This window comes from Mus musculus, chromosome 7, assembly GCF_000001635.26.
Source record: "Mus musculus strain C57BL/6J chromosome 7, GRCm38.p6 C57BL/6J".
In the NCBI taxonomy this organism is placed as follows: domain Eukaryota; kingdom Metazoa; phylum Chordata; class Mammalia; order Rodentia; family Muridae; genus Mus; species Mus musculus.
In genome coordinates, this window is record NC_000073.6 from 125,277,103 (window position 1) to 125,291,484 (window position 14,382).

A 14,382-nucleotide genomic window follows, 5' to 3' on the forward strand; every position below is an offset into this window, starting at 1 on the left:
ATCTCTGAGAGACCGTGGGAGGAGCCCAGCTGGATGAGAAGCCTCAAGCCAATAGTAATATTTTACCCCTCCATAGAAAGGCTGTAAATTCCTCCTGACATCTCTCCAGGAAGGGAGCTGCCACACTCTCTCTTAGTAGCTAGAGATGAGAACTACAGGACCAGAGAACACAGACAAGGGCAGGCAGTGCCCTAAACCTGGGCTGACATAGGAGAAAAGAGGCTGGGTGCCCAGGGCCCTTCCCAGGCATTCAAGTCAAAACCATGTGTGTCTCCTTCTCAACACATTATATTAGCTGACCCAGCTACCAATTACAATGTCAGGGCATATACAGCTCAGGTCACTGGCCCCAAAGTACTGAGGCAACCTCCAACCACTGCCTGGGTTGCCCCTGGCACTGTGTTCGCAGGCTTTTGTTTGCACTGCTATCCAGGGCTTGAAACCTAGTCCCACCTGGCTCTCTTGGACCCTTTGATGGATGTCTTTCCCTTCTAGACCTTCTTCTGGTCCTTTTTTCCCCAGTTGCTCTTCCCCTACCACAAAGCAGCAGACAACGTCTCCTAACCATCCCTCAGCCTCTTCTTTCCCTTGGAGGACAGAGCTGGCCTTGGGCAGACATTGAGCCCAAGTTCTGCCCATGTATGCCAACTGAATAAAGCACCCTTCTCTCAATCTTGGCTCTGTGCCAGGCACAGTGCACATCTGAGAAAAGGACTGACCACAAAAAGAGGCTTCCAGTCATCCACACAGACAGGAGCTCCACTCACATGGCTGCCGACTGGCCAGAGTCACACACTAGACCCATCCTTTTCAGTCTGTTTTCAGAGGTTGTTAATGAACTGCCAACATTTTGTTTTGTTTTGTTTTGTTTTGTTTTGTTTTGTTTTGTTTTGTTTTGTTTTTTCTTACAATCAACAAATGATGTTGAACAGATATAAACTGGGTTTACCTCTTTCCAAAGAAGCTTTTTCACATAACTGCCAACTTACACGTGCACACATGTATTCATGTGTATGCCAGTGCACATGCGAACATGTGCATGTGTGTGCATGTGGAGGCAGAGACTGACATGGAGGGCTTTTTTCACACACTCTACACCTTATTGTTTAGGTGGGAGCATGAACGTAATCCCACACTATGACAAATTATGCAGCAGTCATCAGGAGTCCAATTGATAAGCTGCACCTTATATAACTAACATTTTGATCTTGGCATCTCCCCTACCAGGTCAGTATCTACCGTATTTATATCTATGTATTTATCCCCACTCCTCTCCCCCAATGTGGGAGTACAGGGATGTGCAGACATGCCACAGCATACACATGAGAGTCAGAGGGCAACCACACAAAGACCCAACAAAGAAAGAGAACTTCATACCAATTTCCCTTATGAATATTGATGCAAATATACTCAATAAAATTCTTGCAAAGCGAATCCAGGAACACATCAAAACGGACATCCATCATGATCAAGTAGGCTTCATCCAGGGATGCAGAGATGGCTCAATATACAGAAATCCATCAACATAACCCACTATATAAACAAACTGGAAGAAAAAACCATATGATCATCTCATTAGATGCTGAGAAAGCATTTGACAAAATCCAACACCCCTTCTTGATAAAAGTCTTAGAAAGATCAGAAATTCAAGGCCCATACCTAAACATAATAAAAGCAATATACAGCAAACCAGTAGCTAACATCAAACTAAATGGAGAGAAACCTAAAGCAATCCCACTAAAATCAGGGACTAGACAAGGCTGCCCACTTTCTCCCTACCTATTCAATATAGTACTTAAAGTCCTAGTCAGAGCATTTAGACAACAAAGGGAGATCAAAGGGATACAAATTGGAAAGAAAGAAGTCAAAATATCACTATTTGCAGATGATATGATAGTATACTTAAGTGAGCCCAAAAATTCCACCAGAGAACTTCTAAACCTGATAAACAACTTCAGTATCTGGATATAAAATTAACTCAAACAAATCCGTGGCCTTTCTCTACACAAAGGATAAACAGACTGAGAAAGAAATTAGGGAAATGACACCCTTCACAATAGTCACAAATAATATAAAATACCTTGGTGTGACTCTAACCAAGCAAGTGAAAGATCTGTATGACAAGAACACCAAGTCTCTGAAGAAAGAAATTGAAGATCTCAGAAGATAGAAAGATCTCCCATGCTCATGGAGTGACAGGATTGATATAGTAAAAATGGCCATCTTGCCAAAAGCAATCTACAGATTAAATGCAGTCCCCATCAAAATCCCAACTCAATTCTTCACAGAGTTAGAAAGAGCAATTATTGAATTCATCTGGAATAACAAAAAAACCTAGGATAGCGAAAACTATTCTCAACAATAAAAGAACTTCTGGTGGAATCACCATCACTGACCTCAAGCTGTACTACAGAGCAATAGTGATAAAAACTGCATGGTATTGATACAGTGAGAGGCAGGTAGATCAATGGAATAGAATTGAAGACCCAGAAGTGAACCCACACACCTATGGTCACTTGATCTGCTTGGATTCTATCCTCAAAATCCTTAGATCAGTTGGCAGATGGCCTTACAAACACCTGAGCACCACTAAGGAAGGGGGAACGGGAAACTCCCTTTGCCATGAGAAGTCAGAAAAGAGTAGGTAACCATAGCCCAGGCAGAGCTGGAGCTGGGGGAACTCACCTCTCCTTGCAAATTCCTAAGCAGATGTGAAATCATGTTAGGTGTTCTCCTTCTCCTTATGTGCGGAAGAGATGCAGTAGCACACACATCATGGTGTCCACACTGTGAGGGGAGCTAATATCACACAAGAGCTAATGCCACAGCTGGCAGAAGCATGCGTGGCTCTGCAGAAGTAGTTTCTGCTTGTCACTGACTGAGCATTTTGCCCGAGGCATGCCTCATACTGCTTCAAGTCATGCTCTCAGAAACCCAGTCTTCCCTCTGTGCACTGACAGTCAAGGAGCTCATTGGAGCTCATTGGAGCTCCGACTTCAAAACCCAACATGAGGGCAGAGGCTATTTTCTGGTTGGCAATTAGGTAATGCTTCTCTAATGCAGAAGAATGTTCCAGCTGTTAGTCTCAAACTAGAGACAAATGGCCAACTGTGGTGCCTATTTAACATATCAAAGCTGGTCTGTCCACCAGGTTCTCCCAGTATCCCTCACTCCCTACCTGTTCCTGGGTATGGCTGGCATACCTGCCCCCTACCCTGAACACTCCAGCTCAGGGGCTGGACTGCCCTTCCCCTAGCAGTTCTTCTCTATGTAATCCAGACATTTAGGCTACCTATGCTAGTCCTTTTTATCTTTTACTTTCTTGTCATTTTGGCCTCTTGGTCTCCTGGATCTCTTATCCCACCTCCACTCCTCCACACATGGCCCAGCTCAGGGTTGAGCCCACTCTGGACTCTCACAAATGTCTCTGACTCTGGCTATGCTCTCCTTCACATCTACAATAAACTTTCTCCCCCACCATACCCAGGAGCAGTCATGTCCTCCTTTTAATTTCTTTTTTTTTAAATTCACCAGCTTTTGCCACAATATTTGTTCTGGGAGGCCAAGTGTGCAGTGAGTCAGGAGACAGTGCATGAAGTGACACCGAGATGCCATCACGACCACCTGCAGTTCATCTACAAGAGCATCTCAGCCTTAGTTCCCTGGAACCTGGGTCTCCATCTTCATCACCATCAAGAGTGAAGGACTGGACTTGGTCCCACTTCAGAAACCCTTATGAAGCAGTTTCATGTCATAGGACCTCAGAGAAAACTCTTCTTCTTCTTCTTCCTCCTCCTCCTCCTCCTCCTCCTCCTCCTTCTCCTCCTCCTCCTCCTCCTTCTTCTCCTCCTCCTCCTCTTCCTCCTCCTCTTCCTCCTCCTCCTCCTCCTCCTCCTTCTCCTCCTCCTCCTCCTCCTTCTTCTCCTCCTCCTCCTCTTCCTCCTCCTCTTCCTCCTCCTCCTCCTCCTCCTTCTCCTCCTCCTCCTCCTCCTTCTTCTCCTCCTCCTCCTCTTCCTCCTCCTCCTCCTCCTCCTCCTCCTCCTTCTTCTTTTTTAGTTTTTTTGAGACAGGGTTTCTCTGTGTAGCCTTGGCAATCCTGGAACTCACTCTGTAGATCAGGCTAGCCTCGAACTCAGAAATTCGCCTGCCTCTGCCTCCCAAATGCTGGGATTAAAGGCATGTGCCACCACATCCGGCTGAAAACTTCTCTTGAAACATAAAAGTTCTGCAACAATGCCTCTTGAAGTCTCTAGAGTTCTGGGGTTCCCAGGACTCCAACTTCCTTTCCCAACTGCTGGAGTGAACTCCATGCCATGCCCTCTCCATTAAGCAAGAGCCTTGAGTTGTGTAAACAGTTGTGGCTGTGGGACTCTGGCTTGGAGGGCATGAGTCCAGCTGCACCAGACTGAGAGCCTGAGAGAAGTAAATGCCAGGCAAGACAGATAAAGCTGAACAGGCTGCCCAGGTAGGATTCGCAATACATGCTTATCCAAAGCGCCAGAGACCATGGCAAGCAATGGTGATAAATCCAACAGCTGGCAGGCCCAGACAAGGCAGGGAAGCCAGGATGTCCAGCTAGGAGCGCTATTCAACATAGCTGGCTCTTGGGGCAGCAAAGAGCTCAAGTGGTAAACCCAAAGTTCTAGGCTGAAATCATGACTACCACTGAGAAGCATCATGGAACAAGAAAATACTCACCCTCTCTGATTTTCTTTTTGTTTTTCCATCTGAAAAGAGTGGCAGCTGTCACTTCAAGTGTTGTCACAAGAATTAAGTAGTCACTCAAAGGGTTGTGAGAAGGCTCACACACAAGTGGTTCGGCACAAGTTAAGCCTCTGAAACATTCAGGTAAGTGTGGCAAGCAACCCACAAACATTAACTAATGCTGGTGAGAGCAGACAAAGATACAGACTGGAGGAGTGTTGAGGAAGAGAGATGACAGAGGACAGCTGAGGAACGTCCCTGTGAGTTTTACTTCAGGGATTCAAGGTAGACCCAAAATGGCTTCTAATTGCAAGTCATTCCCTTCCAATAGCGTTCAATCATCTAAAATGAATTTCAGTGAAAAACTGGCCAAGTCAGACTCACAGAGGAAAAAGCCCAATTTATACCAAATAACAGACTTTGTGAGTCTTCATGGGTAATTTGACACACTTTTCTGAAATTTTGGCTCTGCGTTATTTTCTCTTTACATGTTGTCTTCCATACCACATAGGAAAGCCATCCCCTGGGCTTCCTTCACCTGCTAACCCTGGAGCTGCCTGGATTGCTAGGCGGAAAGTGACCTGAGGGCTCTCTCACAAGGAGTTCTGAGACCCAACTGGCACTGTCAGCCATGGGTAAGGGAGGGAGAACAGTCATGATGTGCCAGCCTTGGTCTCACTAGACTCCAAGTGGCTTCCTTTGGTGATGTAGAAGCGTCTGACACTTACCTGCCAGTGGAGAGTGAAGCAACAGAAGCAGGAATCATAGAGGAGGCAAGGGCCTTGTGTGTGTGTGTGTGTGTGTGTGTGTGTGTGTGTGTGTGTGTGTGTGTGTGTGGTATATGCATGTATGTGTGGTTGTTGTGTGTTTGTGCATGTTTGAGGGAAGGCTGTATGCATGTGATTATGTGTGCATACAGAGGCCAGAGGTCAACATCAAGTGTCTGCCTCTATCACTGCCTACCTTAGTTTTTGAGACAGACTCTCACTCTAGCTGGAGCTCACCAACTCAACAAGACTAGCTGGCCAGCGAGCCCCAGGGATCCTCCTGCCTCCATTCCCATAGCACTGAAATCACTGGCATACGCCCTCAAGCTGGACTTTTTACATGTGCATCTGGAGATCCAAACTCAAGTTCTCATGAGGGCCCATCCACAATTGCTTCCTGTCTGCCCTGAGGTGAGCAGTTTTTTTGTCACATGATGTCACCACCACGATGTGTCGCCTCACTACAGGTCCAAAGTCAAGAGCTTTGAACTAAAACCTGTGAAACCAAGAGCTAAAATGTATTCTCCCACTTTAAGGCCTTGGTGCTAATATTGGGATTTTTCCCCACAGTGCATGGATGAATATAAAGATGCTCTGAGCTCAGAGCAAGGACGTGACAGTTCTGCCAGCAGCATGCTGCCTGGTCTCCATCTCGGTTTCTCCATCTGTAAAGTAATCCTTAAGGAAAGCACCAAGTGCTTACGCCATGGATGTCAGCATTGTTTCCAGGGCTACAAGAGAACTGGCCAGGAAAAGCCGTATCTTCCTGACACTGGAGCCAAGTGGCCTCAACACAAATAAGGGACATTATCTTTAGGAAGAAGTCAGTTGTGCTGGTCTGAATAAAAATGGTCCGGCAGACTCACAGAGAGTGGTATTATTGAGGTGTGACCTTGTTACAGTAAGTGTGGCCTTGTTATAGAGGGTGTGGTCTTGTTGCAGTAGATGTGGCCTTGTTGCAGTAGGTGTGGCCTTGTTGCAGTAGGTGTGGCCTTGTTGGAGGAAGGACATCACTGGAGCTTTGAGGTTTCAGAAGCTGAAAGCCAGGCCTAGTGGCTCATTGTCTCTTCCTGCTGCCTGCCTGCCTGCATGTCACCATGCTTCTCACAGTGATGATCATGAATTAACCTCTGAAACGTAAGCCAGCCCTAATTAAATTCCCTTTATAAGAGTTGCCTTGGTCATGGTGGCTCTTCACAACAATAAAACTCAAACTAAGGCAATTATATAGGTACCCAAATCTCTAGACTTTCATATCCAAGTATAGTGCTGAATTCTTGGCTCCTGAGAGCATCTGCCATGTGGTGCACCCAAAGGAACTTCTTACTCACATCCCCCACGGCAGTCACGGATCCTTCTGTAATTTATCTGAAGAAGAACTCTCTTGTTTTCAGTTTCTCTCTCTGTTTTATTGTTAGGATGGCAGTAAACAGTCTGTTGTGATTTTTTTTGTTTGTTTTTTAATGTATTCTTTCACTGAAAATATTTTTTCATACAACATATTCTGATTATGATTACCCTCCGCCAGCTCCTCCCAGCTCCCCTCTGCCTCCCCATCCACCCATCTACATGATTTCTTTCTCTTGTTTAAAAAACAAACAGGCAAAAAAGAGAAGAGAATAACATTTTAAAAGAAAAATCACAAGAAACATACATATATATAAAACCATAAAATCAAAAACCATAACACACTAGTAAAAGACCAGTAACACACACACACATACACACACACATACACTCAAACAAAGCATTGTAAGATCAAAAGTCTACAAAAATACCGTTAGATTCATTTAGTATTAGCCATCTACTGATGGGCAGGGGGCCTGCCCTGAAGTGTGGTTGGTTTATAATCCCAGTGAAACTCCATTGGAAACATCTAAGTTTTCCTTTGCAAGCAGTTATCGATTGAGGTTGGATAACTTCTTGGTCAGGGATGGAACTTGTGCCCACTTCCTCCTCGCAGGAACAGAATCCATCTGGCTTGAACCTGTACAGGCATTGTGCATGCTGCTACAGTGTCTGAGTTCATATGTGCGTCAATCTTGTTGTGTCTGGAGGACACTGTTTCCTTCCAGTCATGAGACATCTGTCCCCTCTGGCTCTGATCGTCCTCTTCCACGGAGCTCCCTGAACCCTGAGGGGAGGAGTCTGAGGAAGGCATCCCACTGAGGTCTAAGTGCTCCTAAGTCACTCTCTGAATGTCTTTTGTGTCGTTCATTGTAGGTTTCTGTGTTCATTCCCTGTGAAGAAAATACTACATGTGAGCCTGGGGAAATGTTTGTCCCTCCTCTTCTCTCACTTCTATAAATAAATCCTTTGGAGTCAACCCTGGAGTGTCTCCCAAAGGCCTGTGTGTTAACGGCTTGACAGTTAGTCCATGGTGCTTCTGGGAGGTGGTAAACCATTAGGAGGTGGGACCTAGAGTAAGAAAGTGTGATGTGATCTAGGGGAGGATGTTGTGGCCCCAGGAGGCATGCCTCCACTTCTGCCTTTCCCCTCCCTCCTCACCATCCTCCTCCTCCTCCTCCTCCTCCTCATCATCATCATCATCATCACCTCCATCCTCCCCCTCTTCCTCTTTCCCATCTTCATCCCCTCCTCATCCTCCTACCCTTCCTTCATTTTCCCATCTTCATCTCCTTCCTCCACTTCTTCCCCCATTTTTATCCTCATCCTCCCCTCCTCCTTCCAAATCTTCCACTCCCTCCCCACTGCTTCTCCTCTTCCTTGTTCCCAGACACCATGGGGAGCACAGCTCCCTCTTCCCCACACTCCCTGAGTGGCACATTCTTCACTCAGGCCCAAAAGCAGCAGAGCCAAGTAACCAAGGACCAAAACCTCTAAAACTAGGAGTCAACAATAAAGGCCTCTTGTTTCAATTTATGATAGTAACAGAAAAATGACTAGCAGATCACATTGGGCATCTAGGACAGTCTCCTGAGGGAACAAGGCATAGGCGAGTGAACAGATGCCAGCACCTGGTAGCAACTTGAAAACACATGAGCAGAGTCTTCTTGGGTACCGTAGCTCTGCCCCTGCCCTGGGTGAATGCAGCTCTGTAAGTCCCCACAGACGCTCTTCCATAGATAGAACAGCCCAGCCAGCCTAGGTAGTAATGGTCCATAGAAGCATATGAAATAAAAACTTGTTCCAAGCCATTAGACTTGGGGGTAGTTTGTTACATAGCCACTGGCAACTGAAGCATAGGCCAACCTAGGTGGTATACTAGACCTTAGTGCCTGCTGTTTATTTGGCCTGAACTAGTCTGCCCATTGGTGTTTCTTGGCTTACTTATCATGACAGTAGTTCCATTGCAAATGTCACCTCCTCTGAGAAGCCTTCCCTGCCCACCAAAAGCACCACCCCATGCAAAGCCTCAGAGCGTTCTGATTCATATTGTCCCGATATCGACCATATTCTAAAACAATCTTGATTGCCAACTGTTTCCTGACTCTAAGCCCAAATGTAGGTTCTACTATAGTAGAAGTATTTTAAGCACACCTAGTGTTATACTCATAAAGGGTACAATAGATAAATGAAATAAAGACATGTGAGGTCCTAGAGTCATCAAATACATTCTTGGTGATCTTAAGAGAAGAGCATTCTGTCCACTTGGGCTATAGTCAACACTGTTCTCACCAGTGTCCTCAACTTGGGGACCTTCATGTTCCAGTGGGCTGATTAGCTATTAGCTAGCAACAGATGTAGTTTGGCCAGGCGCTGCCAGGGGTGTGTAGGAACATATGGTCACAGTCTGGAAGTCTACAAGGAATGTTCCAGTGCCAGCAGGTCCTTCCTCATCTCTAGCCTTCATACAGCCTTCAGCCTGGTGTGACTTCTCATCTTTAACAGATCATTTACTCAGTCTGCCATGAGCCAAAGGTTCTCTCAGGCCTCCTCTCCTACCCCTTCCCAATATGTCCACTTTACTGATGTACTATGGTCACACTGGCTTGCCAGTCCTCACCATTTGCACAGACTGATGCTACTCAGAGTCCCCACACACACACATACACACACATCCTTAACTCCCTATCTCAAGCAGCCCTCAGACCCTCAGTCTGATACTTTCCTTTCATATTATGTATTGGGATCTGTTCTTGGTTGTCTCTCTCTCACACATGCCACACAGTAAGCTTAAGGTATAATAGTATTGTTGATCGTGTCCACAGCAGCACCCCAGTGCTGTGTTCATAGAGATACTCAAGAAACTGTGAATGAAATAACTCCCTGGGTCCAGAATAGGCTAGTTGGCTCACACTAATGAGACAGAGATATATACAGCTGGCAGATGTGCACACAGTTTGAGGGGTCACTCACTATTCAAGTCTAGGTAATTCACAAGACATCTCATGTATGTTCTAACTGCCTACCTCATGCCAAAGTATTTCACCTGAAAAAGAAAAACTTTTCCCTGAAGATAAACAGAATCCTTGTGTTAGAGAGAACATGGCTGCATTTCGTAGCTATTCTCAACATCAGTTTGAAGGCTCTTTGTCTGATAGCTGTCTTCTTAAGCATGGAACTTCATGGTGCTCAGCTCTGTGAAGTCTGTCCTCACCTGATTTGGTTTGTTTTTCAGCCCAAGCTGTATTTTCATATCTTAACTTGAAACAGTAACTATCCTCGGGCTATGTTATGCCACCTTGTCCCCAAAGATTAGATGAGGGATTGAGTCATGGAGTATGTCTGGATATTGTTCATCCCATGGAAGAGATGGTGTGTGGTCAGGTCTTCAGGATATCTGAGGTAGATGGCCCTCCCAGCCTGTACTGCTCTGAAGTGGCATCATCATGGCTGGGCTTAAGTAGGTACTGAAATGTAGGCCAGTCCAGGGAGCCATGGGTCACTTCCAAGAGGTCTGGGACATGTTCTATTGGTCCCTCTAGATTTGTTCCACCTTTGCTACCTACTACCCACCACAGGGGTGACCATTTCCAGTTTCATCTACCCATGGACTCATCTCCATCTTCCTCTTGGGTTTGGCTAAGAAATGTAGACAGATCAGAGAATCTGAGAAAAGATGAGTCCTCTAGTCTCCGAGTAGGTCAGGGTTGGGATGAGTGGCTATACACCTTCTCTTTAGAAACTGTGGAACTTCCTGAATGGCCCTCCCTTCCCTAATGTTTCCTTTGGGTTCTGGGAAGTCTTCCCTCCCACACCTGTTGAATACTAAAGTAATAATGGCTCTCCATCGCTGTCAGTTCCAAAGACCATCCTTTTTTCTCTGGTTGCCCTTAATCCTACTTGGGGCTCTTGCATATGGCCCCTTCCACAAACTACTAGTGTGTGACTGTGGGGAATTGCAGGCTGGTATCCTGTCGAGCAGAGGTTTGAGCCCCGATGGTCATGATTCACCTACATGACACGGTAGGAGTTCCCTCATGCTCCTAGAACTCTGGCCCCTGCCTAAGGTACCACCTCCCACAGCCCCCACAAGGATAAGCATGGTCAGTAGTCACATAAGCAATGGCCCAAGCTACTGACCTTCAGGCTAAACTCCTCCCCAGTTACCTAGCAACAGTGAAGACCATAAAAAGAGGTGCTCAGCCCCCACCACGCTCTCTTACTCCTTTGGTCCTTTACCTCTTACTTCTCTCACTTCTTTCTCCTCTTCCCTTTCTCTTTATCTTCTCCTCTCCTCTCTCTTCTCTCTCTTTCTCTCTCTTTCTCTCTAGCCTTTCCTCTTCCTCTCTCTCTCTCTCTCTCTCTCTCTCTCTCTCTCTCTCTCTCTCTTCTATTTTCTATCTTTCTCCATGCTTTCTATAATAAAGCTCTTAAACCATAGAGAGTCTCTGTTCCTTCAAGACCCACTGTGCACTCTGGTCAGTGTTGGGAACTTCTTCCCCTATTCCCTCTCTCCCACAACCCTGGGGCTTTAGCAAAGTAGCTCCGGGGGGGGGGGCGGTCCCCCATCAGGGGCTGCCCCTTTCTCCACCCCCACCCCCCACTGTGTGGGTCATGCATGCTCACCCAGGGCCTAGTGGAAAAGCTCTAGGACGTTAGGCCCCTTTTCCTCCCCCACTTTTCCCCAGGGTCCCCAGGGTCCCCCACACACTTTTTTTATTTTGCTCCCAACATGTGACCTCCAATATCTGTGAACACTCCACACAGGATGCATGATTCTCAGACCAGAGCAGCAGCACACTTACTCATTTCTGGAGTCCTTGCTGTACTGGCCCACACAACTGAAAAATTTAATATGATGTTACCTTCAGGAACAGGCAGATCCAGCTTTTAAGTAAACTAGCACTCAATCTCTCAGTCCCTCTCTCTCTCTCTCTCTCTCTCTCTCTCTCTCTCTCTCTCTTTTCTTCTTCTTCTTCTTCTTCTTCCTCTTCTTCTTCTTCTTCTTCTTCTTCTTCTTCTTCTTCTTCTTCTGCTTCTTCTTCTTCTTCTCACTCTCCTCCCCAACCACATTAAATATGCACACCCCACTCCCTCCTCCCTGACTCCTCTTCATGTTTGACATTGACTGATTCTAGACACCATCACCGGCTGTGAACCCAGTGATCTGGGAGAGTGTGGCATCCTCTCAGTTCCAGTGCCCGAAGTAAATGCAGCCCCATCCTTCCTTCTGCCAAAAGTTAAACAGTTTAAATTCCAAGGGATACTTGAAATTGGTCTGTTTTTACTCATGTGCTGATTTTTTAATCTGCCACTATGCTCCAAAGATCAGAAGGCTAGACTATGATTGGCTGCAGCAGGGTCACATGACCATCCTGAATCGGCAAAGCAGGGTGTTCTAAATGATATCCAGTTAGAGCCACAGCTTATAAAGGGGTGGTCAATAGTCCCTAAGAAGAAAATTCTGGAGAAGTGAAAAATCCCCTATGTCCTACATAGCCACTGATGGATGTGGAAAGATGCCAACAGAGGCACTTGGGAGTCCTGCTTCATGTGCCTTTCAGAGCCACGACAGCAGCCACTCTCTCTAGTACTCTCTCTTCCAACCCTGTCTCTTGCTCTCAGCCACCCTGCTCTTGTCTTGCCTCATCCCAGCTAAGCTTGGCCTCTACATTTGGCCTCCACCTTTGAATGTTGCCCTGCCCTTGTCTGGAGTTATGTGTATCTGTACCTAGTCTTGCCTCCTGGAATAGACACCACATTCTCTCTTCCATAAGTGCCACTGAGAGATGGGGTCAGTATGGCAACAGGTCAGTTCCTCTAGGAACTTTCCCTACAGGGTGGTGCCTCAGACTCCATTCACAAGTGTGAGGAAGGTGACTAGGTTTGGAAAGACAATACAATAGAACAGAGTCCCTGAGCTCAGGCAAAAGACAGCAGAAGTCCAAGTCTTCGGGGTGGATCAACTCAGGAGAGGAAAAACAGATTGTGGAAAGATAGCTTCCTAACACCATGTATGGGCTTGTCTGGTCCTAGACACCATAGGAGACACATTCTACCTCTATCCTTTGTCCTGCTGCTTTGGATGAGGCATGTCTTGTTTCTGAGCCTCTTCCTTGACTCCATATATCCATCTCACAGGTACACTGAGATGACACATGCCCTGCTCCTGGTGTACTGATGGTCCATAGTCTGCCATAGTCAAAGGACAGATGGGTGCCACGACAGACAGACTATAAGAAAATGTTCTCTCACTGTGGAACTTCTGCTTAGCCAGGCTTTGCTGAAATCCTTCTAGGGTTCAGGGTCTTTTAGATCTCTCTTCTAGAATACTCTCCACACTGTGAGGCCAGCTCATAGGAAACGGCCACAACTACTTTATCCAAGAAATGATACTTACCACTTTTGATCACATTGATTGGCCAGGAATGGCCTTATGGTCTGCCTGGATGCAAAACAAAACAAAACACTGGGTAATTGAACTGTTTAGAAGCCTGTTTTCAGCAATTAATTCTACATAGTGGCGGGGGTTGGGGGGGACCATGATCTTTGTGCAGTCCATATCCACCTCTGCATTATAGTTATCTTTTCCTCCTCCCACCCCACCACTGTTCTTCGGCATCTAAGGCTGGGTGTAAGCAATTTAAGACCTGGAGCTATAGAATCATAAGGCTTGGTTGGGAGGGATGCAGGGGAGGTCCATCCTCCTTCCCCTGATACAAGTTAAGGACAGAAAGGAGAATTCCAAGGCTGAGTCCCTCACCAACAAGTTCAGCAAGTCACAGCCAGGAAACCACTGGCAGATGTGCCCGAAGTTTTGCTTGAGACGCCATGGTAGTGGAAAACAGCAAGGTCCACTATTCCCAGGATGCTTAACAGTCAGTCGATGGAGCGGTGTGTTAATCACTTTCTGCAGATGGGGAATATTGTGGAGACATTTATACCTGTTCCCAGCTCTCCTAAATTCTCTTAGCGCTCCTGCATTGGCCTTGTGTTTCAGGCTTTCTCTCCTTCTACTCAAGCGGCTTCTCCCTGGAGGCTGAGAGCCCACCCAGGGAGCTTTGGGTTCCCAGCTCCACTGCTGCCCATCAGCTGTGTGGCCTGAGGTGAGTCACTTCATCTCCTGGAGAGCCACTGCTCAAGCATGTTGGAGAGATGAAGTCACGCTCAGTACCAAGCACAAGGCAGAAGCACAAATGGTTACTGCTCTCATCTATAATTAAAGCTGTGCCACAGACTGACAGCTTGAGGCCAGCTCACTGCTGGGAGACAACACTGGCTACAGCATAGCTAACAGTCACTCAACAGCGGTGCATCCTTAAACAAGTGACCTCTGTTTCCTCGAGGTGCAACAGTGTTATTAGCAGGACCTGGCCATAGGGTCATGAGAACAGTGTGTGTAAAGTACTAGGCAAGAAGCTGCAGCCAATGCAGAGGCTGACACTGCCATCGCTGGGCAAGGTGGGGCTCTGCCCTTGGTCTCCCCTCATGCCAGACATTCATAACTGAGACCATTGCTTCTTTTCTGAGGCTGCTCATTGCAGGGCCTGGAATCGGGCCAAGG

General features: G+C 46.6%; 1 pseudogene; it reads right to left on the minus strand.

The window, feature by feature from the left end:
- Positions 1–1,109: 1,109 nt before the first annotated feature.
- Positions 1,110–1,235, minus strand: Gm51509 (annotated as a pseudogene).
- Positions 1,236–14,382: the final 13,147 nt, after the last annotated feature.